This window comes from Bubalus bubalis, chromosome 2, assembly GCF_019923935.1.
Source record: "Bubalus bubalis isolate 160015118507 breed Murrah chromosome 2, NDDB_SH_1, whole genome shotgun sequence".
Taxonomy (NCBI): Eukaryota; Metazoa; Chordata; class Mammalia; order Artiodactyla; family Bovidae; genus Bubalus; species Bubalus bubalis.
The window spans coordinates 137,090,391-137,114,216 of NC_059158.1; the positions used below are offsets into that span (position 1 = coordinate 137,090,391).

Consider the following 23,826-nt stretch of genomic DNA (forward strand, 5'->3'; position numbering starts at 1 on the left):
CCAGCAAAACTTCCAGGAAAGCAAGATGAGATGCCTCATTTGTCACATGCTTTGCTGTGAAATGGGACAGACTAGATTTAAGCTCCATGCTACATTTGGTAGCTGTAATTTCCTTTCCACTGAGACTTAGTTTGCCATGAAGCCTCAGAACTTTGGACTGTTTCTGGAATAGACTGAGTGACCACAGCAAGCTTGGCATTCCAGAACCACCATCACCCTGCCCACCCTCTACTGGACATGCAAACCAGTCACATCTTAAGGCAAATCATTGTGGATTTCTGGGTGTGTCCTAGCAAACAACAATAATAGCAAGCAGGTATGGAATGCCTTCTCTGTACCAGGAACCATAGTAAATGCTTTAAAAAATAGTCTCTAATGAATGCTCTAAACCATGCTCTAAAACTGAGGTCAGTGGTGTTATTAGGTCCATTTTACAGATGAGGAAGGGCTTTCCTGGTGGCTCTGATGGTAAAGAATCTGCCTGCAATGCAGGAGACCCAGGTTCAATCTCTGGGTCAGGGAAGACCCCTGGAAAAGGGAATGGCTAACCACTCCAGTATTCCTGTCTGGAGAATTCCATGGACAGAGAAGACTGACGGGCTACGGTCCATGGGGTTGAAAAGATCTGGACATAACTGAAGTGACTAACTCTTTACTTTTCACAGATGAGGAAACAGAGACCCACAGAGAGGAAGTGATAACAGCCAGGATTAAAGTCAGATCTGAATAGACTCAAACCCAAGCTCTTTTACAATACACTGCCTCCCTCAAATAACACTGTGAAAATGCCAGTGTCCTCACTGATTAATAGGTAGCCAACAGGCCCAAGGCAGCCTCAGTCACCATTAGGAGATTAGAAAAAGTAAGCTAGAAAAGATGAATATGTTTCCTATTGTTGGCATGAAAGATGGCTACAGCCTATGAACAAGTCTTCTCAACAATGTCAGCACTTTTGTTTTCATCACAAGTCTGTTTAACCCTTACCTCCACTCACTCTCAGGTCCCTGGACCCACCTGATTCTCCCATCACTCTGGCCCTCTAAGCCATTATTCTTTGCCTTCCCAATATTGTAACATTTGCCAGATATGCCACTTTAGCTGAACTCTAGATTCTGGTCCATCCACGTGTCACCGACATTCATGGGTGACAGGCTATTTTCCTATGTAAAGGAAATCTTCTTCCTCACAGCACAAGACTTTGTCATAATGGAATATAGATCTCCTCAAGTTGATCAAGAAAGAAACTTACAGAGTAGAGCAAGGGAGACAAGATGACTGTTACAGCTTAGCCGTAAGGCCATCACATACACCCTTTCATAGCCAGTACCTCTTCACTCACAGTAATCTACTGTAATAAGAAGATATAACCAAAGGAGAATAGTGTTAGACCTTCAAAGTTACATATGCCATTCTTTCCTGTAAACCACACCTTTGAAGAAAACACCAAAAAAAAAAAAAAATCAACAGAAACAAATAAAATGGTAAAGCACACTAATGTCAATTTTGTATCCATATAATACCTTAGCTTTTTTGCCTGTTATGTTATCATATGGCACCAGGCACTGGGAAACATATGTGAACAAGGCAAACACAGCTCCTGTTCTTTCTTGCAGAGCTTCTATTTTAGAAAGAGAGAGAAACATAAAATAACAAACATAAATTCTTTAGTTCTTATTATGATACACACTACTAAGGCAAAAGAGAAAGTAGGTGGTAAGGAAATGGCTGAGCTGGGGACATGACCCAGGTCAGAGAATAAGAGAAAGCTTCCTCAAGGAGTTGGTGTGTGGACTAAATCCTGAAGGATGACTAGGAATGGGGGAGGGGATGGAAGAGGAGAGAGAGCTCTTTCCAGATAGTCAAGAGCTGTGGAGAAGCCGTCAGATGGGAAGCAACATGACCTTTTCTTTTTCTGCAATTTGTTTATTCATTTATTTTCTCCTTTTTTTCCCCCAAGCTTTAAACTTTTTATTTTGTATTGGGGTACAGCCGGTTAATAACGTTGTGGTAGTTTCAGGTGAGCAGCAAAGGGACTCAGCCATACATATATGCGAGCTTAGTCGCTCAGTTGTGTCCGACTCTTTGGGACCCCATGGACTATAGCCAACCAGGCTCCTCTGTCCATAAGGATTCTCCAGGCAAGAATACTGGAGTGGGTTGACATGCCCTTCTCCAGGGGTTTTTCCCGACCCAGAGATCGAACCCAGGTCTTCCGCATTGCAGGCAGATTATTTACCATCTGAGCCACCAGGAAAGCCCCAGCCATACATATATATGTATCCATTTCCCCCTGCAAACCCTCCTCCCACCAGGCTGGCACACAACATTGAGTAGGGTTCCATGTGCTATACAATAGGTCCTTGTTGGCTATCCATTTTAAATATAGCGGTGTGGACATGAACTTCCCAAAGTCCCTATCCCTCCCCACCCTCACCCTAGCAACCATAAGTTCATTTAGAAGTCTGTAAGTCTCTTTCTGTTTTGTAAGAAACTTGTTAGATACCACATATAAGGGATGTCACATGATATTTCTACTTCTTTGTCTGACTTACCTCACTCAGTATGACACTCTCTAGATCCATCACACGACCTTTTCAAAGACTGAAGGAAGACCAATGTGACTAGAGCACATAGGAGGGGGGGAAGATGAGTCCATCGAAAGAGAACAGACTGGACATTTTCAGCAACAGTGTATAGGGAGAGAAAAGGAAGCTTAAGAATAAAGGAATGGAAACTGTCCCTTTCCCCTTTCCTAAGCTCTCGTTCTGAAAGGCCAATTGATGATCACAGTTCTCAACATTCTGAGCAAGGATGCTGTGGGTGGAACTGTGATTTGTGGCTGCTGAATGAATTAATCACATAAATTAAATTAAATGATTAAAGACATTACTTAACTAAAGTAGCTTACTTCCCCAAAGTTCACAGAATATTTATTAAAAGTAAAGTAGAGAAGAGCAAAACACAATTCTCAGATTATAATACAAATTGGCAATGGAAAAATTCAACAGTGTCTCTGCCAGCTTTCTTTATGCTGGCATCAAAGCACAAAGCAGAATCCAGGTTAGCACATCAGGAAGCAACAACCCCTTTCCTGAAAAGCCCATTATGATTTTCCTTTGTGTTTATGCCTTTTGCATGCCTGAGCCTGACATCACTCATATGCATTACTGAAGTCTTGCAGCAAGTGTCTGCTATCTGCTACAGTTTGAACTGCCTGCTTTCTCTTCAACATTGTGTTCATAAAGCAGCCAGATGAATGCTCATTTCATCATCACTCTGTTTTTGGATTCCAAAAATCTTCCAATGGAAATACATATTGGCTTGTGTATAAATCAGAAAGCTTTTGAAAATAAATTTTAAAGTGAGACAGCTACTAAAAAATCAGGGGGAGAACCCTCAAATCTAAACTCAAGTAGACACATGTATATGAAACATGTTTTCATATACATATATTTTTAATTTAGCTTAGAAAGTAGTAACAATCAAATACAATAAAAATAATAATGGCTATCATCTGTTATCTATTAAGAAACTTCTATGTGCCAGGCACACACTCCCTCATTTTATCCTCAAAATAATCTTCTGGAATTGTCACTACAATCCCTATTTCACAAATTAAATGGGGGATAGACAGATTGAATTACTTGCTGTTACTTACATAGCAAGAAACCAGCTGAATTTCAAAGCTAGTGTTTACATGACATCAAAGCTTATCCACACATTCTGCACTGCTATATAATTCCCAGCAATAACTACCTACCACTCACCAATGCCAAGAATTGTGCTGATATTTCAGAATCATTAATTGATAGAGTTCTCCCAGCAATTCTGAGAGGTGTTGCTATCCTTAATATGAGGAAACAATTTGGAGAGGTGGAGTAATTTGATCAAGGGCACACATGGCAAGGGTGAAAAGCTCAAAGGAAGATTTTCCAATAACCTGCATAATTTCACATCCGCAACATTCCTGGGTTACTCACAGTTCAGTAAAGATAAGTATGGGCCTGTTACTTTCTTAGGGTTTCACAGTTTTACCTGGGAAATTATCATTACACTTAGGAAAAGAGTACAGTCCTCAAAGAACTGATTTTCTTATCCTAAATGAATAAGGAAATCTCTTTATCAATGCCCATTCAAGTCAAAATACCAGGATTCTGATTCTCTGCTTTCATAAACAAGAATAAATGACCCTTACTTTTCTGACAAATACACACACACAGTATAATGTGCCTAAAACTCTGAAAGGCATAAACAAATAAGTGTTTCTTTTAAAAAAAAAAAGTCATTTCCACTAATGAACTAAAGATACAGCTATAGTGGAATCTCTTTTATTTGACTGATGTATATTTTAGAGCTCTAAGAATATACTATTTTTCCATACGGGTTAATTTGGTAATAACACCTAAAAATGTAGTATTTTTCCTTATCAATACATTTTGTATTAAGTTCAGATTAATGTAAAGACAAGTGTTTTTAAAAGAAATATTAACATATTATATACAATTATATACAATCCCACAAGCCTCATTCAATTCATAATAACCAGTTAATTACATGCGTACTGGATTCTGTTGCTATGCTAGTTCTTATTCCAAATAAAATTGTATTATTATAAAGCAAGGTGAATTAAAGAATAGATTTTAGGCATGAAAGCTGTGAAAATAAAATGAAAAAGATGCAAAATTACTACAATAGAGAAGGATGCAGAATTATTATATTTGTGTGTGTTCTGTGTTTCTGTCTATAAAATGAGAACATAATGCTTTTTCAATAAGGCTTTGTTAATGCTTGCGATTGGAGGAGGGAGTGGCAATCCACTCCAGTATTCTTGCCTGGAGAATCCCATGGACAGAGAAGCCTGGTGGGCTACAGTCCATAGGGTCACACAGGGTCGGACACAACTAAGCAACTAACACACACACACACACACGCTTGAGACAGCAATCAATACGATAACATCTTGGAGATTCTCTGCTGAAAGCACCTATAGAGAGACTCCAATATATTCACATTAGCTGACATTCCAGAATTGGCATTTTAATATACCACCATAGTGTATGATAATGTAGACTCTAACACAGAGATTTCTAAAAACCCTGAAAGAGTACAACTCAAATTCCATTGTGTACTAGAATCACCTGGTGAGGCTCATGTTTAAACTTTAGATTAAATTTCACAGAGCAAATCAGAGAAATTCTGATTCAGTGGACATAAGGATCTTAGGAGTCTTCGTTGTTACACAATTACCCGAGCTAACTCTGGTACCAGTGGTCCTTAAACCACACTGACCTGTAATCTCAAAATGTAATAGACCGTATATGTGTATGTGAGGTATGCTAAGTCACTTCAGTCGTGTCCGACTCTGTGCGACCCCATATACGGCAGCCCATCAGGCTCCGCCATCCCTGGGATTCTCCAGACAAGAACACTGGAGTGGGTTGCCATTGCCTTCTCCAGTGCATAAAAGTGAAAAGTGAAAGGGAAATTGCTCAGTCGTGTCTGACTCTTCACGACCCCATGGATTGAAGCCTACCAGGCTCCTCTGTCCATGGGATTTTCCAGGCAAGAGTACTGGAGTGGGTTGCCATTGCCTTCTCCAATGTGAGGTATACATGTATGTAAATGTCACATTTGATTTTGTGAATTTGTTTTAGTAGAAAACTCAAAAAGAAACATGCTTCTTTGTACCTTTGCAGTGTTCCCTACCCTAACAATCCTCATGTTAATTATTTCCAATCCATCTTAAGAGGAAAACTATATAATAAGAAGACAAACAAGTACAGGGAAAAGGAAGAGACAGGAAGGGACACTAACATGAGAAAAAAAAGTGTCTGTATTCAAATCTAGAAGAGTGATCCTCAAAATATGGGCTATGGGTCAGCACTGGGTCATAAGCTGGCTGTTAATGACCTGAGAAAAGTACAGAAATCACACATGAGCCTTCAGAAGCTTTTACAGAAATTGTCAAGAGTAATTTTAAGTCTGTTCAATACAATAATAAAAATGTGGGCTTATATTTTGTGGATCTTCTTTTTTACTCCATTTCATTCTTCTAGTAGCTTGTTTTTATTCTAATTTACAAATGATCAGTGTCTGTGATAGATCTGGCTAACTACAGGTAATTTGAGAAACTCTGGTAAACTCTAGATGGAAGAATCGGTCATGTTTGGGAGCCTCCTAGCCCAGGGTTTGATAAAAAAAGTGGCTTTCTGTAACACCATTTCCAAAGGTTAGGGGCCAGAAACCATTTATGGAATGAATGTCTGAACTAACATCTTTAACTTTTCATAATAACTCACTCTGAGTCTGTCAGCAATGCATCAATCTATGTGTTACACTGAACTGACCGTCTTTCTTTTAGCTTGTACCACCTCTTAGAATAATATTTTAGTAAAATTTCCTAGAAGTTTACTTTCAGGAGCAAAAAGCAGTCCTTGTTTCACTCATGGTAAATTTGTATCTTTCAACTTGCAAAGAAACCCTTGAGTTTTAATATTTGAGAATTCAGGGATGAACTTTTGTCACCACATCTACTGTGTAGATATTATATCTGTGAATCTTTGTTGACATGAAACTATTGTTTCAGGCTGTTCTCAAGAAAGCAGCCTGGTCCTCTTAGCACTGGGTCCCTATCAGCTATCTAATGATATCTAAACAGCTATCTAATTGCTATTTTTGGCTATGACAACAGTAATAAGAAGCACAAAATATCAGTACATTATTTCAGTCATAGATATTTACATAGACACAGATCTCATTTTGCAATTTTCCTGTCTCCTAGTAAACTCTGAATAATTCTCTTATTGAAGACCTACATTCTAAACAGAATTGAACCTAAACACTAGGCATATTCCTACAGTTTCTGTTTCAGGTCAGTATATCCTTTCATGCCCCCCTGAGTTGCTACTTTTGCTCTACGAATGTTGCCAAAAATAACTTTTCCTCTTCCCAGTTAAATATGGTATTTATAAAAGGTGGGAATGGAGAATTTGGGAGCATGAATCTGTACACACAACAGACAAACTCACAATAATAGCAATTGCACTCTTAGCTGTCAACATTTCTAGCCAGGAAAAGTGAAAAATGAAGGTTTTTGGTTTTTTTCCTCCAAATTAATTATGCTCCTTTTTAAAAAGAGAATAAAGCCATCTTTAAATATCTAAGTTTGTTCTGTGTTGCTTAGAAGTTATGTCACACACTAAATTTGTTAATTCTGTTTTCTTAACATTTTTAATCCAATTTAAGATATTTTTTTCATGTAGTGAGTTTATATGACTAAGAACTTTCTGACAGCTTGAAGGCAGCATAGAAAAGCACTGGTTCTGCTGCCAAAACGGATGCCTGTTAGCTGTGTGACACTGGCCCAATGAGTAGCCTTCCACAAACTTTAGCTCACTCATCCCCATTTATAAAATGGGGATAATAACAATGTACAACCAGCACAATTTTGAGAGGATGGTAAAGCTATAAAAAGCAAGGAGACAGTGTGCCTGGCACAGAGTACTCACTCACTATTGGCAAACTCTCAGATTCAAGTGTTGCCTTCATTCTCAATAGAGAAGACACTAAATCATTGGATTATTTGAAGAAGTTTTCAGAATTTTATTTTGGTGACAAATATGAATATTAAGTAGATTAATGACAATCACTAGGAAAGCAGTTGGCTAGATGAACTAACATCAGAAGTCACTTGGAGCCAGTTTATCTAACATGACTCAACCAGGCTTCAATTTAGTACTTTCATTAAAATTCAAGTAACAATGTTGGAGAAAAAGAATTGCCTTTTACTAAAGAAATTAAAATTATGTCAATTCCTTTTATTGTACTACATACATTTGCTTCAGCTTCGGCAATCTGTTTGGGAAAGCAGAGTAGATAAAACTAAAATAAAACTAAAATCACAAGACATATTTGTAAAAGTAGATGGCATTCATCCAAAATGCCCTTCCTGGAACAAACTGTAACAACTTGATTCACTACCGCCCTTTCCTACCAAACTATATTTAAGGACCTGTAAGCATTTCCATTATGAACAGCTATCATCAGGATTTGTCATTTTACCTTCTAATCTGTTTTAGAGTTTATATATAAACATCGTAAATAACAATCTCTTTTTAAAAAGCTTTTGTTTTTTAAATTTAACAACTTCCTTCAGTAAAGAATACTTTCAGTACAGCACAGAAGAATTCCTTCAGTACAAGGTGGGGGATACCATAAATAACAGAAAATTACAGATTATTTTATATATAAAAAAATGTTTTAATAAGCAAAATAAGATGCATGGTCAAGAAATATGTGGCATCAGAGATTATATAAATTCAGTGGTCATTGTCTCATGAACTGCAATAATTTGAAACTAGAAAAGTGTTCAAAAAGATGAATAGGTAAATAATGACACAGCCATTTTATAGAATATTATGTAGTTATTACACTATGCTCCCAAATAATTTTTAATGACATGGGAAGCATTCACAACATATTGCTAATATGTGGGAAAATGTACTGCAGAGTTATATGTATGTGAAAGTCACTCACTGTGTCCAACTCTTTGCGACCCCATGGACTATATAGTCCATGGAATTCTCCAGGCCAAAATACTGGAGTGTGTAGCCTTTCCCTTCTCCAGGGGATCTTTCCAACCCAAGGATTGAAACCAGGTTTCCCACATTGCAGGCAGATTCTTTACCAGCTGAGCCACAAGGGAAGCCCAAGAATACTGGAGTGGGTAGCCTATCCCTTGTCCAAAGGATCTTCCCAACCTAGGAATCGAACCGGGGTCTCCTGCATTGCAGGAGGATTCTTTACCAATTGAGCTATGCAGGAAGCCCAGAGATATATGTATAATATGAGCTTAATTGCCCTTAAACACACACATGAAATTTATAAAAATAAAGTTGTAAAAGGAATATTCAAAATATTCAGAGTAGTCATTGTCTGGCAGGAAGACTTAAGGGGCTACCCAGGTGGCTCAATGGTAAAGAACCCACCTGTCAATGCAGGAGAAACAGGAGACTCAAGGTAGATTCCTGGATTGGGAAGATTCCCTAGAGGAGGAAATGGCAATCCACTCCAGTATTCTTGCTGGAGAACCCCATGGACAGAGGAGCCTAGCAGGCTATAGTACATGGAGCAGCAAAGAGTCACACACGACCGAGCACACACACATGCATGCAGGCAGACTTAAATGTCCTTGTATTCTTCCATATTTCCTAACTTTTCAGAAGGAACTTGCATTACTTTAATGATTAGAAAAGAGAGGCTTCAATCTGGCCTAATGTGACAGAGAAATACAGAAACAGTAATAAATTTAAAAATGAAGTTTCCCTTACAAATCTATCTATCCTGACACTTGAAGATATTACTTATAGCATGAATTTATTAAGTACTCATTCAAAAGGAGTTGTTATTTATCAAATGGAGTTGGCCGAAAATAGTGACCTTGTAGCTAACCCACATTATCCATAAACCTTGTCTCAAGATACCAAAAACCACAAATATCATCCATCACAAAAACACCTTCAGGGGAAAAAACACAAATTCAAGATATATCTGATAAAGGAACTGTGGAAAAAAAAAAAAATCGAAGCAAAAGATGTCACATGAAAACTAGTTTGATTCTGAGTTTAAAACTATATTTAAAACTCCAAGTACTGCATATTCAACAACTCAAAGAAATCTGCTCCGAATGGAATTATGACATAAATTTAAATCAAACATAAATATACTCAAAGAATTCAGATTCCCAGGCTATTTCAGTGCCTCTGTACCTTCTACTGTAAACACAGAGGTGTGTGCACACATATAAATATATAACCCAACGGAAAAATCATAGTAAAATCAATAAACATCCATGACCATAGATATTTGCAGTTTCTCTTTAAAAAAAAAAACAAAAACCTTGAATAAATTTTATTGAAAAAGCAAGTTTTACATTTTTCATCAAGATTACATTTTTTTTTAATTTATATGGTCCATTATATGTCAGCTATTATGCAAAGTATTTTCACTTGAGCTCTATTTTTCAATATGTCCTCTTTCACCAATGTTAGAAAATCTGGTCCATGTGGCTACACTGTCATACTCAATCCACTCTATCAGTCTGTGTTCTTTGAGATTAAGAACACAGAAGATACTTTCTTAATCATCATATTCCAAGAATTATCCAGTGCTGGGAAACATCCAATATACATTTTTGATTAAATGAATAAGAACTGATTCTCTATCACAGATAACCATGATAGTGTGATCACTCACCTAGAGCCAAACATCCCGGAATGTAAAGTCAAGTGGGCTTTAGGAAGCATCACTACAAACAAAGCTAGAGGAGGTGATGGAATTCCAGTTGAGCTATTTCAAATCCTAAAAGATGATGCTGTAAAAGTGCTGCACTCAATATGTCAGCAAATTTGGAAAACTCAGCAGTGGCCACAGGACTGGAAAAGGTCAGTTTTCATTCCAATCCCAAAGAAAGGAAATGCCAAAGAACGTTCACACTACCACACAATTGCACTCATCTCACATGCTAGCAAAATGATGCTCAAAATTCTCCAAGCTAGTCTTCAATAGTACATGAACCGAGAACTTGAAGATGTTCAAGATGGATTTAGAAAAGGCAGAGGAACCAGAGATCAAATTACCAACATCCATTGGATCATAAAAAAAGCAAGAGAATTCCAGAAAAACATCTACTTCTGCTTTATTGCTACACCAAAGCCTTTGACTGTGTGGATCACAACAAACTGTGGAAAATTCTTCAAGAGATGGGAACACCAGACCAACTTACCTTCCTCCTGAGAAATGTGTATTCGGGTCAAGAAGCAACAGTTAGAACCAGACTTGGAACAACAGACTGGTTTCAAATCGGGAAAGGAGGATGCCAAGGCTGTATATTGTCACCCTACTTATTTAACTGAAATGCAGAGTATATCATGCAAAATGCCAGGCTGGATGAAACACAAGATGGAATCAAGATTGCCAGGAGAAATATGATATGCATATATGCAGACAACACCACCCTTACAGCAGAAAGCAAAGAGGAACTAAAGGGCCTCTTGATTAAAGTGAAAGAGGGAAGTGAAAAAGCTGGCTGAAAACTCACCATTCAGAAAACTAAGATCATGGCATCCAGTCCCATCACTTCATGGCAAATAGACGGGCAAACAATGGAAACACTGACAGACTTTATTTTCTTGGGCTCCAAAATCACTGCAGATGGTGACTGCAGCCATGAAATTAAAAAACACTTGCTCCTTGGAAGGAAAACTATGACAAACCTAGACAGCATATTAAAAAGCAGGGACATTATTTTACGAACAAAGGTCTGTCTAGTCAAAGCTATGGTTTTTCGAATAGTCATGTATGGATGTGAGAGGTGGACCATAAAGAAGGCTGAGCACTGAAGAATTGATGGTTTTGACCTGTGGTGTTGGAGAAGACTCTTGAGAGTCCCTTGGACTGCAAGGAGATCCAACCAGTCCATCCTAAAGGAAATCAGTCCTGAATATTCATTGGTAGGACTAATGTTGAAGCTGAAGCTACAATACTTGGCCACCTGATGCAAAGAGCTGACTCATTAGGAAAGACCCTGATGCTGGGAAAGATTAAAGGCAGGAGGAGAAGGGGACGACAGAGGATGAACTGGATGGATGGCATCACTGACTCAATGGACATGAGTTTGAACAAGCTTGGGGAGATGGTGAAAGAGAGGAAAGCCTTGCATGCTGCAGTGCATGGGGTTGCAAAGAATCAGACACAACTGAGCAACTGAACTGAGCTCTATCCAAGTTTCTTTATTTCCCTCAGACTTTGCTTTAAACATCATAAGTATGAAACATTTTATAACTTTTTGTTGTTGTTGTTGTTAGTGGCTCAGTCATGTCTGACTCTTTTCAACCCCATGGACTATAGCCAGGCTCCTCTGTCCATTGGACTTTCCAGGCAAGAATACTGGAGTGGGTTGCCATTTCCTTATCCAGGGGACCTTCCCAACCAGGGATGGAACGTGAGTCTCCTGCATTGTAGGTGGATTCTTTACCACCTAAGCCACCAGGAAGGCCTCACTTTATAACTTATTGGTCTCCAAATATATGTATTTTGGAGCAACCAGTAAAAATTTGAAGAGATACTAAGAGTTGAACAGACAGAAAGCAACATCTAAATAATCTCCTTATACTGACTGACAAGTAAATGAGAAGAATCTGACAACAAAATATAAATTCTAATAGTTTCTCATCTTTAGGGGAAAACATAAGTTACAAACTCTATAAAAACTACTATTTGGGGACTTCCCTGATGGTTCAGTGGTAAAGAATCTGCCTGCCAATGCAGGAGACACAGGTTGGATCCCTGATCCAGGAAGATCCCACATGCCTCGAAGCAACTAAGCTCATGAGTCACAACTACTGAACCTATGCTCTAGAACCCAGGAGTTACAACTACTGAAGCCCACACACCTAGAGCCCCTGCTCCACAACAAGAAAAACCACTGCAATGGGAAGCCCATGTACAACCAGAGAGGAGCCCCCACTGCCTGCAACTAGAAAAAAGCCCTCATAGTAATGAAGAGCCAGCAGAGCCAAAAATAAATAAAACTATATTAAAAAACTACTCTTTGAAGATGCTAAAATTTCATAAGCAGATCAAGGAAGTTTTAATAACATTACTCTCTAAATAAAATAGAAACTAAGTTAGTTGAAGCTATACATTTAGTAGCTTGGACATTCAGTGCTAAAACACTGAATAAATAATTAAGACCTTAAAGAGAGAGGAGAGTCTCAAATACAACCTAAGAGGAAACATATTATGGCTACTTTTAGTTTTTTATGTGCTTAAGTTTATATATTTGTTATGGTGCTAAAAATTATCCTGGTGTAAATTCTTCTAAATGGCATAAGAAAAGTTAATTCACAAACGAGGAAAAGCTTCCATTTTACAAATTGATCATGCAATAACAACTGTAACATCTGAAATGGCTTAGAATAAGCTTTTCTCCCCACTTCTTGCCAGCAGATTAAGTCAATGCAGCTAAATTAAAAGTAGAAAATGTGAACCAAACAAACAAGCAAAATACAAAAGAAAAAATGGAAAAGAAAATGAAGAAATTTTTTCTCTTGGCAAGTCTGTTCAGATGCATTCTCACATAGCATTTATACAGGTCTCTGAAAACCAGCTTTCATTGCTAATTTTGTGTTCGGATTACTTTTCTACTCATTACTCTGAGAGCAGCAAAGTCAACATATTCCTCCTCTTTGGGGCTATGGGCCAGTGAGACTGCAATAAGTATAGCAGAACACTTAAGAGCCCAATGTCAGAAGTCAGCCTGCTGGGTTCAAATCTGGACTTTGCCATGTCACCTTTTGGTAATTTTGGCTAAGTTGCCTTAAGTCCCATTGGTGGTTGTGATGATGGTTTAGCCACTAAGTTGTGTCCAACTCTTTTCACCCCATAGACTGTAGTCCACTAGGTTTCTCTGTGCATCAAACCCAGGTTTCCTGCATTTCAGATGGATATTTTACCATAAATCCCATTGCATAAAGTCAAAATAGTATAGTGTGATACAGATAATAGATATAGCATGCTGAATACACACACACACACACATTTGTTTTCATTTATGAAAAAATATACAGATAAAAAAACAAAGCCACCACAAATCATTACCTACATGGACAGTGAAGGGATAAAATATAACACTGCTCTTCAAACACTTTCTTACACAGTTTTACCATTGGCCTAAATGGTTCAATTTGAATATTTTTTTAAAAGCTGCACCCATTAAAACACAAACATTTTTTAAACACATAAGCTTACAACAATATTAAAATATGCATAGCCACTCTCCAAAAAGAAGTAAACCTCTTAATCACAACTGAAAATAACTAGGCCACTAATGCCATGCATTTTTAAAACAGTCATTGAAATCAAAGAATTAAGCATTTACCTTGACATTTTCAGTATTAACTGTATTTCAGAGTAACAAAGATGCTGAAGCTGATGGAACATGCATCTTACATAAGCATCCCAGGAAATAAATGTAGAAGGAATAAAATTATTAGAAAATACAGTTTTCTAACACCTAAGAAAACGAAGATCATGGCATCTGGTCCCATCACTTCATGGGAAATAGATGGGGAAACAGTGGAAACAGTGTCAGGCTTTATTTTTTTGGGCTCCAAAATCACTACAGATGGTGACTGCAGCCATGAAATTAAAAGACGCTTACTCCTTGGAAGGAAAGTTATGTCCAACCTAGATAGCATATTCAAAAGCAGAGACATTACTTTGCCAACAAAGGTCCATCTAGTCAAGGCTATGGTTTTTCCTGTGGTCATGTATGGATGTGAGAGTTGGACTGTGAAGAAGGCTGAGCGCTGAAGAATTGATGCTTTTGAACTGTGGTGTTGGATAAGACTCTTGAGAGTCCCCTGGACTGCAAGGAGATCCAACCAGTCCATTCTGAAGGAGATCAGCCCTGGGTGTTCTTTGGAAGGAATGATGCTAAAGCTGAAACTCCAGTACTTTGGCCACCTCATGCAAACAGTTGACTCATTGGAAAAGACTCTGATGCTGGGAGGGATTGGGGGCAGGAGGAGAAGGGGATGACAGGGGATGAGATAGCTAGATGGCATCACTGACTCGATGGACGTGAGTCTGAGTGAACTCCGGGAGTTGGTGATGGACAGGGAGGCCTGGCGTGCTGCGATTCATGGGGTCACAAAGAGTCGGACACAACTGAGCAACTGAACTGAACAGAAGAAACAAACCTAAGCAAAAATATTATGTGACACATCAGTGGGAAACTTTCTAATGAGGACATCAAGGTGTCATAATCTGAACCCGCAAATCAACCTTAGCATCAGGAAGAATGGGAAAACCAGATGTTAAGGATTTAATGTATCTTTTGATTGAATGAAATGTGGAATATTATAGCACCACTAATGACTGAAATCAGTGCTAGTCAAGACCTTTGCATAAATTCAAATTTACAAGAAATATGGGAGACTGTCAAGCAAGTTAAAAGGTACTGCTATTGTTTTCCAGTTGCTAAGTCATGACCAACCCTTTGTGACCCAATAGACTGCAGCACACCAGGCTCCTCTGTCCTTCATTATCTCACAGAGTTTGCTCAAACTCAAGTCCACTGAGTTGGTCACACCATCCAACCATCTCATCCTGTTGCCCCCTCTTCTCCTGTCCTCAATCTTTCCCGGAATCGGTATTTTCCAACGAGCTGGCTCTTCACATCGGGTGGCCAAAGTATTGGCACTTCAGCATCAGTCCTTCCAATGAAGATTCAGGGTTGGTTTTCTTCAGGATTGACTGTTTTGATCTCCTTGCAGTCCAAGACACTCTCAAGAGCCTCCTCCAGCACAATTTGAAAGCATCAATTCTTCGGTGATCAGCCTTCTTTATGGTCCAACTATCACACTGGTACATGGCTACTGGAAAAACCATATCTTTGACTATAGGACTTTCATCAGCAAAGTGGTATCTCTGCTTTTGAATACACTGCCTAGGTTTGTCACAGCTTTCCTTCCAAGGAGCAAGAGTTTTTTAATTTCAAGGCTGAAGTCACTGTCCACAGTGGTTTCTTGGAGCTCAAGAAAATAAAATCTGTCACTGATTCCACTTTTTCCCTTCCTATTTGCCATGAAGTTATGGAACCAAATGCCATGATCTTAATTTTTTGAACGTTTATTTTTAAGCCAAATTTTTCACTCTTCTCTTTCACCCTCATCAAGAGGCTGTTTAGTTCCACTTCACTTTCTGCCATTAGAGTGGTATCATCTGCATATTTGAGACTGTTGATATTTCTCCTGGCAATCTTATTCCAGCATGTGATTTATCCAGTCAGGCATTTCCCAAGATGTACTCTGCATAGATGTTAAATAAGCATGGTGACAATATACAGCCTTGTCAAACTCCTTGCCCGATTTTGAACCAGTCGGTTGTTCCATGTCTGGTTCTGTTGCTTCTTGACCCACATACAGGTTTCTCAGGAGACAGGTAAAGTGGTTTAATACTCACATTTCTTTAAGAATGTTCCACAGTTTGTTGTGATCCACACAGTCAAAGGCTTTAGCATAGTCGGTGAAGGAGATGTTCTTCTGGAATTCCCTTGCTGCCTCTATCATCCAACAAATGTTGGCAATTTGATCTCTGGTTCCTCTGCCTCTTTGAAACTCAGCTTGTACATCTGGAAGTTCTCAGTTCACATACTGCTGAAACCAGACTTTGCTAATGGGCTCTATGTGTATGATGGATTCATATCTTGAGCACTCAAGCCTCTTACCACTCTGCCTCAACCTTCACTTGCTGTTTGCACAGACTCAAGACCTTCTCAGGTCTTTGCTGGGTATAACACAGTCCTGTATATGTGTGTCCCTAGATATATCATCTAGAATATATCAAGGTTTTTCAAAGTCTTGCATATTATTCTTTTACATTTTTTTAGCCAGCCGTTTGCATGCCCTAGCAGTATCCCCAACTCAGGCAGTTATGTTAAACAGTTACCAGTGATTGCTGTGTGTGTTTAGTTGCTCAGTCATGTCCGACTCTTTATGACACCACGAACTGCAGCCCACCAGGCTCCTCTGTCCACAGGAATTCTCCAGGCAAGAATACTGGAGTGGGTTGCCATGCCTTCCTCCCAGGGATCTTTCTAACCCAGGGATCGAACCCAGGTCTCCCACATTGCAGGCAGATTCTTTACTGTCTGAGCCACTAGGGAAGCTCAGTGATTATTTTTTGACAAATATCTTGGAGATACCATGATTTGCTCTGAGTAAGCTCTGAGGTAGGTCAAATAAAGAGAAGTTCCATGAATTGGGCCTTTCCAGAGAGCAGCCAGATACATCAAGCAGTGGCAATTCTCTAAGTATGAGGCTTTACAGGGAGCTGGGAACCCATTCTGCTCATGTTTATAGCTGTCAAGCTGTTGGCTTTCTAAGTCACCTTGGTCATAAAGCTTTTGGTTTTCAAAGCTACTATGCAGCTTGGCCTAGGGAGTTAGAAATAAGGTAAGTTACAACATTGGGAAGCCAAAACCTGTTATTCTAGTTGAGATACAACCTGTTTCTTGAACAAATGCTCCTCTTGTACTTCAAAACATTCAGCTTATTTTCAGAATGCTGGAAAAGTTAATTTTGAAAATTCTCTCCAATGTTCTCATTATATTTTTGAGAAGACTTCTGAAGATCCTTACTCTACCATTCAGAACTGCTTCTCCTCACAAGGATCCCTTGAAGATTATATTAAGTTATTCCTATTGGCCTTCTCAGTTCAACGAGTTGTCACTTTCAGGAAGCATATATGCTTAAAGCATGATCCTTAGGGAACTAAAAAGTCCTTTAGAGACAATGCTCTTTGACTGCAGACTTCACTGAAAATAACACATGGTTATCTTGTCACTGATTGTAAAGATCACTCATCACAAACTCATCTCTCCTAATGAAAAAACAATTAAGTACAACATGCCCTCCTGACCATGGAGGCTATGACAGCAGTTTCTGTTAAATTGCTATCTTCATTTCATAATGCTTCTGCACCTTTGTTGTTAACAAGTTATAAATCAGTATAGCAAACACGGTAAATGTCCATACACAATGTCCACTAAAAATGAATCAACACTGGCATTTTCAAGGTGTTCACTAGCTTATCGTGGTATAAGGGACTACCAAGGGACAGATTCCAGTCTATTAATAGGCAGAAAATATTTCTTATGTCAAAATTAGTAAAAGTAGAAGAGAAATTCTGGGGAGTCAGGAAGCAGACACTTACCTCCGACCAGAGGGCAAGAGTTTCCCAGAAACCAGACTCAGATGGGGTTGGAGGAATCATTAGTATGGCAATATCCTTACACTAAGGCTCTCTGTAAACCATGATTTGGAAGCTTAGTGTGATATTAAAAGGTGAACTTTCCTAAACTGCCAAGAGTGTACCATCTAATACAGAGAATGGCTTGCATTAATTTTTTAACTAGTTTAAAATGAAATAAAATTAAACATAACCTTAAACAAAACAAAATAATGAAGTTCCTTAAGAGTTAAGATTAAAAAGAGGTAAATGAATGAACCAGTATTCCCCTTTATGGATAGGAGCAAACTTGCTTTAGGATCTTAAATAATTCTTCTAAACCTCAAATCCTTGGATCTTTAAAGATAGATTTTTTAAGATACTGAAATCCATAATAGAAAGTAAACTTTGTATGTATGTATACATTTTATTTTTCCCTGTAAAGAGGCCCCACAGCATTCATCATACTCTCAAAGGATTAATTAAAAGTGCCATAACAGTAAATGTATCATAAATTGCACCTAGCACCATATTAAAAGGATTATACACTGCGGCCAAGCGGGATTTATCTCAGGGATGCAAAAGTAGTTAATAGGCAAACATCAATCAATGAAATACACCATATTAAAAAAAACGAAAAGAGGAAAACCACCTGATCATCTCAACTGATGCAGTCAAAATATATGTGGAACAATCTAACATTCTTATGATAAACATACTTAACAAATTAGGAATAGAAGGGCATTTATGAAAAACACACAGCTAACATCATATGCACTGGTGAAAGACTAAAAACTTTCTCCTTAAGATCAGGAATAAGATAAGGACATCTGATATTGCCACTTCTATTCAACATTGTACTGAAAGTTATAGACACAGAATTAGGCAAGAAAGAGAAAGAAAAGACATCTAAATTGAAAAATAAATAAAACTAGTCATGGTAACATGTTCTTATAAAGAAAATCCTAAAGAATCCACAAGAAAAATACTAGAGCTAATAAATTCAGCAAAGTTAAAAGAATGAAAAATTAAGTTTTATTTCTACATGCTAGCAAGAAATATCCAAAAAATAAGAAAGCAATTCCATTTACAAGAGCATCCAAAAGGATAAAATATCTAAGAATAAGTTTATGCAAGCAGGTGAAAGACTTATGTGTACATTGAAGTATATACAACATTGCTTAAAGAAATTAAAGAAGACATACAGATTCAATTCAGTAACTATCAAAAGTCCAATTAATTTTTCTTAAATAAATGAGAAGACTGATTTCAAATTCATTTGGAATTTCAAGAGGCCCAAAACAGTCAAAACAATCTAGAAAAAAGACCACAGTTGGAGACTTTGTACTTCTTAGTTGATAATTTACTACAAAACTACAGTAATAAAAACAGCATGGTACTGGCATAAGGATAGATAAACAGATGAATAGAACAGAACAGAGAGTACAGAAATAAGCCCATATATTTATGGTCAACTGATTTTTAATATGGATACTTAAGGACTTCCCTGTAGCTCAAATGGTAAAGAATCTGCCTGCAATGTAGGAGACCAGGGTTTGATCCCTGGGTCAGGAAAATCCTCTGGAGAAGGGAATGACAATTCACTCCAGTATTCTTGCCTGGAGAATTCCATAGACAGAGAAGCCTGGCAGGCTACAGTTCGTGGGGTCACAAAGAATAGGACACGACTGAGTGACTAACACACACAAGGATACTTAAGACTATATAATGGGGAAAGAACAGTCTCTTCAATAAATGTTTCTGAGATAGCCAGATATCCACATATAAAAGAATGATAAAGCTAAAACTAATAAGCACTGTGCAGGGCCATCAAGACGGATAGGTCACAGTGAATAGTTCTGGCAATATGTGGTCCATGGGAGGAGGAAACAGCAACCCACTCCAGTATTCTTGACTGGAGAACCCCATGAATAGTATGAAAAGGCAAAAGACATGACACCAGAAGAAAAGTCCCCCAGGCCAGAAGGTGCCCAGTGTGCCACTAGGGAAGAGAGAGGGCTTAAGATTACTAATACTCCAGAAAGAATGACGCAGTGGGGCCAAAGTGGAAATGATGCTGTTGTGGATGTGTCTGGTGGTGAAAGTAAAGTCTGATGCTGTAAAGAACAATATTGCATAGGAACCTGGAATGTTAGGTCCATGAATCAAGGTAAATTGGTCATGGTCAAGCAGGGGATGGAAAGGTTGAATATCAATATCTTAGCAATCAGTGAAATAAAATGGACAGGTCTGGGTGACTTTAATTCAGATGACCATTATACCTACTACTGTGGGCAAGAATCTCTTAGATGAAATGGAGTAGCCCTCAGAAAGTGAAAGTGTCAGTTTCTCAGTAGCGTCTCACTTTTTGCAACTCCATGGTCTATAGCCCTCCAGGCTCCTCTGTCCATGGAATTCTCCACGTAATACTGGAGTGGGTAGTCATTCCCTTCTCCAGGGGATCATCCCAACCCATGGATCAAACCCACATCTCCTGCATTTCAAGCAGACCCTTTACCATCTGAGCCACCGGGGATGCCCTCATAGTCAACAAAAGAGTCCAAAATGCAATACTTGGGTTTGAGCTCAAAAACAACTCTATGATCTCAGTTTGTTTCCAAAGGAAACCATTCAACATCACAGTAATCCAAGTCTGTGCCTCAACCACTAATGCCAAAGAAGCTTAAGTTGACTGGTTCTATGAGGACTTACACCACTTTCTAGAACTAACACCAAAAAAAGATGTCCTTTTCATTACTGGGGATTAGAATGCAAAAATAGGAAGACAAGAGATACTTGTAATAACAAGCAAGTTTGGCCTTGGAGTATAAAACGAAGCAGGGCAAAGGCTAACAGAATTCTGTGTAGAAAATATGCGGGTCATAGCAAACATCCTTTTACAACAACCCAAGAGATGACTACACATGGGCATCACAACATGATTAATATGATTAATTATATTAATTAATATAACTAAAATATCAATCACAATAATATGATTAATATGGAAAACAGATTGATTATGTTCTTTGCAACCTAAGTTGAAGAAGCTCTATGCTGCTGCTGCTAAGTCGCTTCAGTCGTGTCTGACTCTGCGCGACCCCATAGACGGCAGCCCACCAGGCTCCCCCATCCCTGGGATTCTCCAGGCAAGAACACTGGAGTGGGTTGCCATTTCCTTCTCCAATGCATGAAAGTGAAAGGTGAAAGTGAAGTCGCTCAGTCATGTCTGACTCCTAGTGACCCCATGGACTGCAGCCTACCAGGCTCCTCTGTCCATGGCGTTTTTCCAGGCAAGAGTGGGTTGCCATTGCTTTCTCTGGAAGAAGCTCTATATAGTCAGCAAAAACAAGTCTCAAAAACAAGTCCTGGACCTGACTGTGGCTCAGACCGTGAGTTCCTTATTACAAAATTCAGGCTTAAGTTGAAGAAAAGAGGGAAAACCACTAGGCCATTCAGTTCAGTTCAGTCACTCAGTCATGTCTGACTCTGCGACCCCATGAATTGCAGCACGCCAGGCCTCCCTGTCCATCACCAACTCCCGGAGTTCACTCAGACTCATGTCCATCGAGTCGGTGATGCCATCCAGCCATCTCATCCTCTGTCGTCCCCTACTCCTCCTGCCCCCAATCCCTCCCAGCATCAGAGTCTCTTCCAATGAGTCAACTCTTCGCATGAGGTGGCCAAAGTACTGGACTTTCAGCTTCAGCATCATTCCTTCCAAAGAACACCCAGGGCTGATCTCCTTCAGAATGGACTGGTTGGATCTCCTTGCAGTCCAAAAGGGACTCTCAAGAGTCTTCTCCAACACGTCCAAGGTAAGGAGCAGCGGCTGCACTTTGCTGGAGCAGCCGTGAAGAGATACCCCACGTCCAAGGTAAGAGAAACCCAAGTAAGACGGTAGGTGTTGCAAGAGGGCATCAGAGGGCAGGCACAATGAAACCATAATCACAGAAAACTAGTCAATCTAATCACACTAGGACTACAGCCTTGTCTAACTCAATGAAACTAAGCCATGCCCTGTGGGGCCACGCAAGACGGGCGGGTCATGGTGGAGAGGTCTAACAGAATGTAGTCCACTGGAGAAGGGAATGGCAAACCACTTCAGTATTCTTGCCTTGAGAACCCCATGAACGGTATGAAAAGGCAAAATGATAGGATACTGAAAGAGGAACTCCCCAGGTCAGTGCATGCCCAATATGATCCTGGAGATCAGTGGAGAAATAACTCCAGAAAGAATGAAGGGATGGAGCCAAAGCAAAATCAATACCCAGCTGTGGATGTGACTGGTTATAGAAGCAAGGTCCAATGCTGTAAAGAGCAATATTGCATAGGAACCTGGAATATCAGGTCCATGAATCAAGGCAAATTGGAAGTGGTCAAACAGGGGATGGCAAGAGTGAACGTTGACATTCTAGGAATCAGCAAACTAAAATGGACTGGAATGAGTGAATTTACCTCAGATGACCATTATATCTACTACTGCGGGCAGGAATCCCTCAGAAGAAATGGAGTAGCCATCATGGTCAACAAAAGAGTCTGAAATGCAGTACTTGGATGCAATCTCAAAAACGACAGAATGGTCTCTGTTCGTTTCCAAGGCAAACCATTCACTATCACAGTAATCCAAGTCTATGCCCCAACCAGTAACGCTAAAGAAGCTGAAGTTGAATGGTTCTATGAAGACCTACAAGACCTTTTAGAACTAACACCCAAAAAAAGATGTCCTTTTCATTATAGGGGACTGGAATGCCAAAGCAGGAAGTCAAGAAACACCTGGAGTAACAGGCAAATTCGGCCTTGGAATATGGAATTAAGCAGGGCAAAGGCTAATAGAATTTTGCCAAGAGAACGCACTGGTCATAGCAAACACCCTCTTCCAACAACACAAGAGAAGACTCTACACATGGACATCACCAGATGGTCAACACCGAAATCAGATTGATTATATTCTTTGCAGCCAAAGATGGAGAAGCTCTATACAATCAGCAAAAATAAGACCAGGAGCTGACTGTGGCTCAGATCATGAGCTCCTTATTGCCAAATTCAGACCTAAATTGAAGAAAGTAGGGAAAACCACTAGACCATTCAGGTATGACCTAATCAAATCCCTTATGATTATACAGTGGAAGTGAGAAATAGATTTAAGGGACTAGATCTGATAGATAGAGTGCCTGATGAACTATGGATGGAGGTTCTTGACATTGTACAGGAGACAGGGATCAAGACCATCCCCATGGAAAAGAAATACAAAAAAAAAAAAAAAAGCAAAACGGCTGTCTGGGGAGGCCATTCAGGTATGACCTAAATCAAATCCCTTATGATTATACAGTGGAGGTGGCTGTATATTAGATGTATATCTATTAGATCTAATTCCTTGGATCTTGTATTAGATCTAATAGATAGAGTGCCTGAAGAGCTATGAATGAGGGTTCATAACTCTGTATAGGAGGCAGTAACCAAAACCATCCCAAAGAAGAAACGCAATAAGGCAAAGCGGTTAGAACCAGACATGGAACAATGAGGAGGCTTTACAAATAGCTGAGGAAAGAAGAGAATGAAAGGCAAAGGAGAAAGGAAAGGCTATACCCATCTAAATGCAGAGTTCCAGAGAAAATTAAGGAGAGACAGAAGGCCTTCTTAAATGAACAATGCAAAGAAATAAGGGGAAACAATGGAATGGGAGAGACTAGAGATTACCAAGAAAATTGAAGATATCAAGGGAACATTTCACTAAAGGATGGGCATGATAAAGGACAGAAACAATAAGGACATAACAGAAACAGAAGAGAAAAAGAAGAGGTGGCAAGAATACACAGAAGAAACACACAAGGTCCTAATGATCCAGATAATCAACATGGTGTGCTCATTCACTTAAAGCCAGACATCCTGGAGTCTGAAGTCAAGTGGGCCTTGGGGAGTATTATTGCAAACAAAGCTAGTGGAAATGATGGAATTCCAGTTGAGCTATTTCAAATCCTAAAAGTGCTGCACTCAATATGTCAGCAAATTTGAAAAACTCAGCAGTGACCA

General features: G+C 39.1%; 1 protein-coding gene across 3 annotated transcripts in view; it reads right to left on the minus strand.

Annotated features, from left to right (window-relative positions):
• Positions 1 to 23,826, minus strand: part of HECW2 (HECT, C2 and WW domain containing E3 ubiquitin protein ligase 2) — a 434,970-nt gene that overhangs the window by 184,349 nt on the left and 226,795 nt on the right. The gene's annotated exons all lie outside the window — the stretch shown is intronic.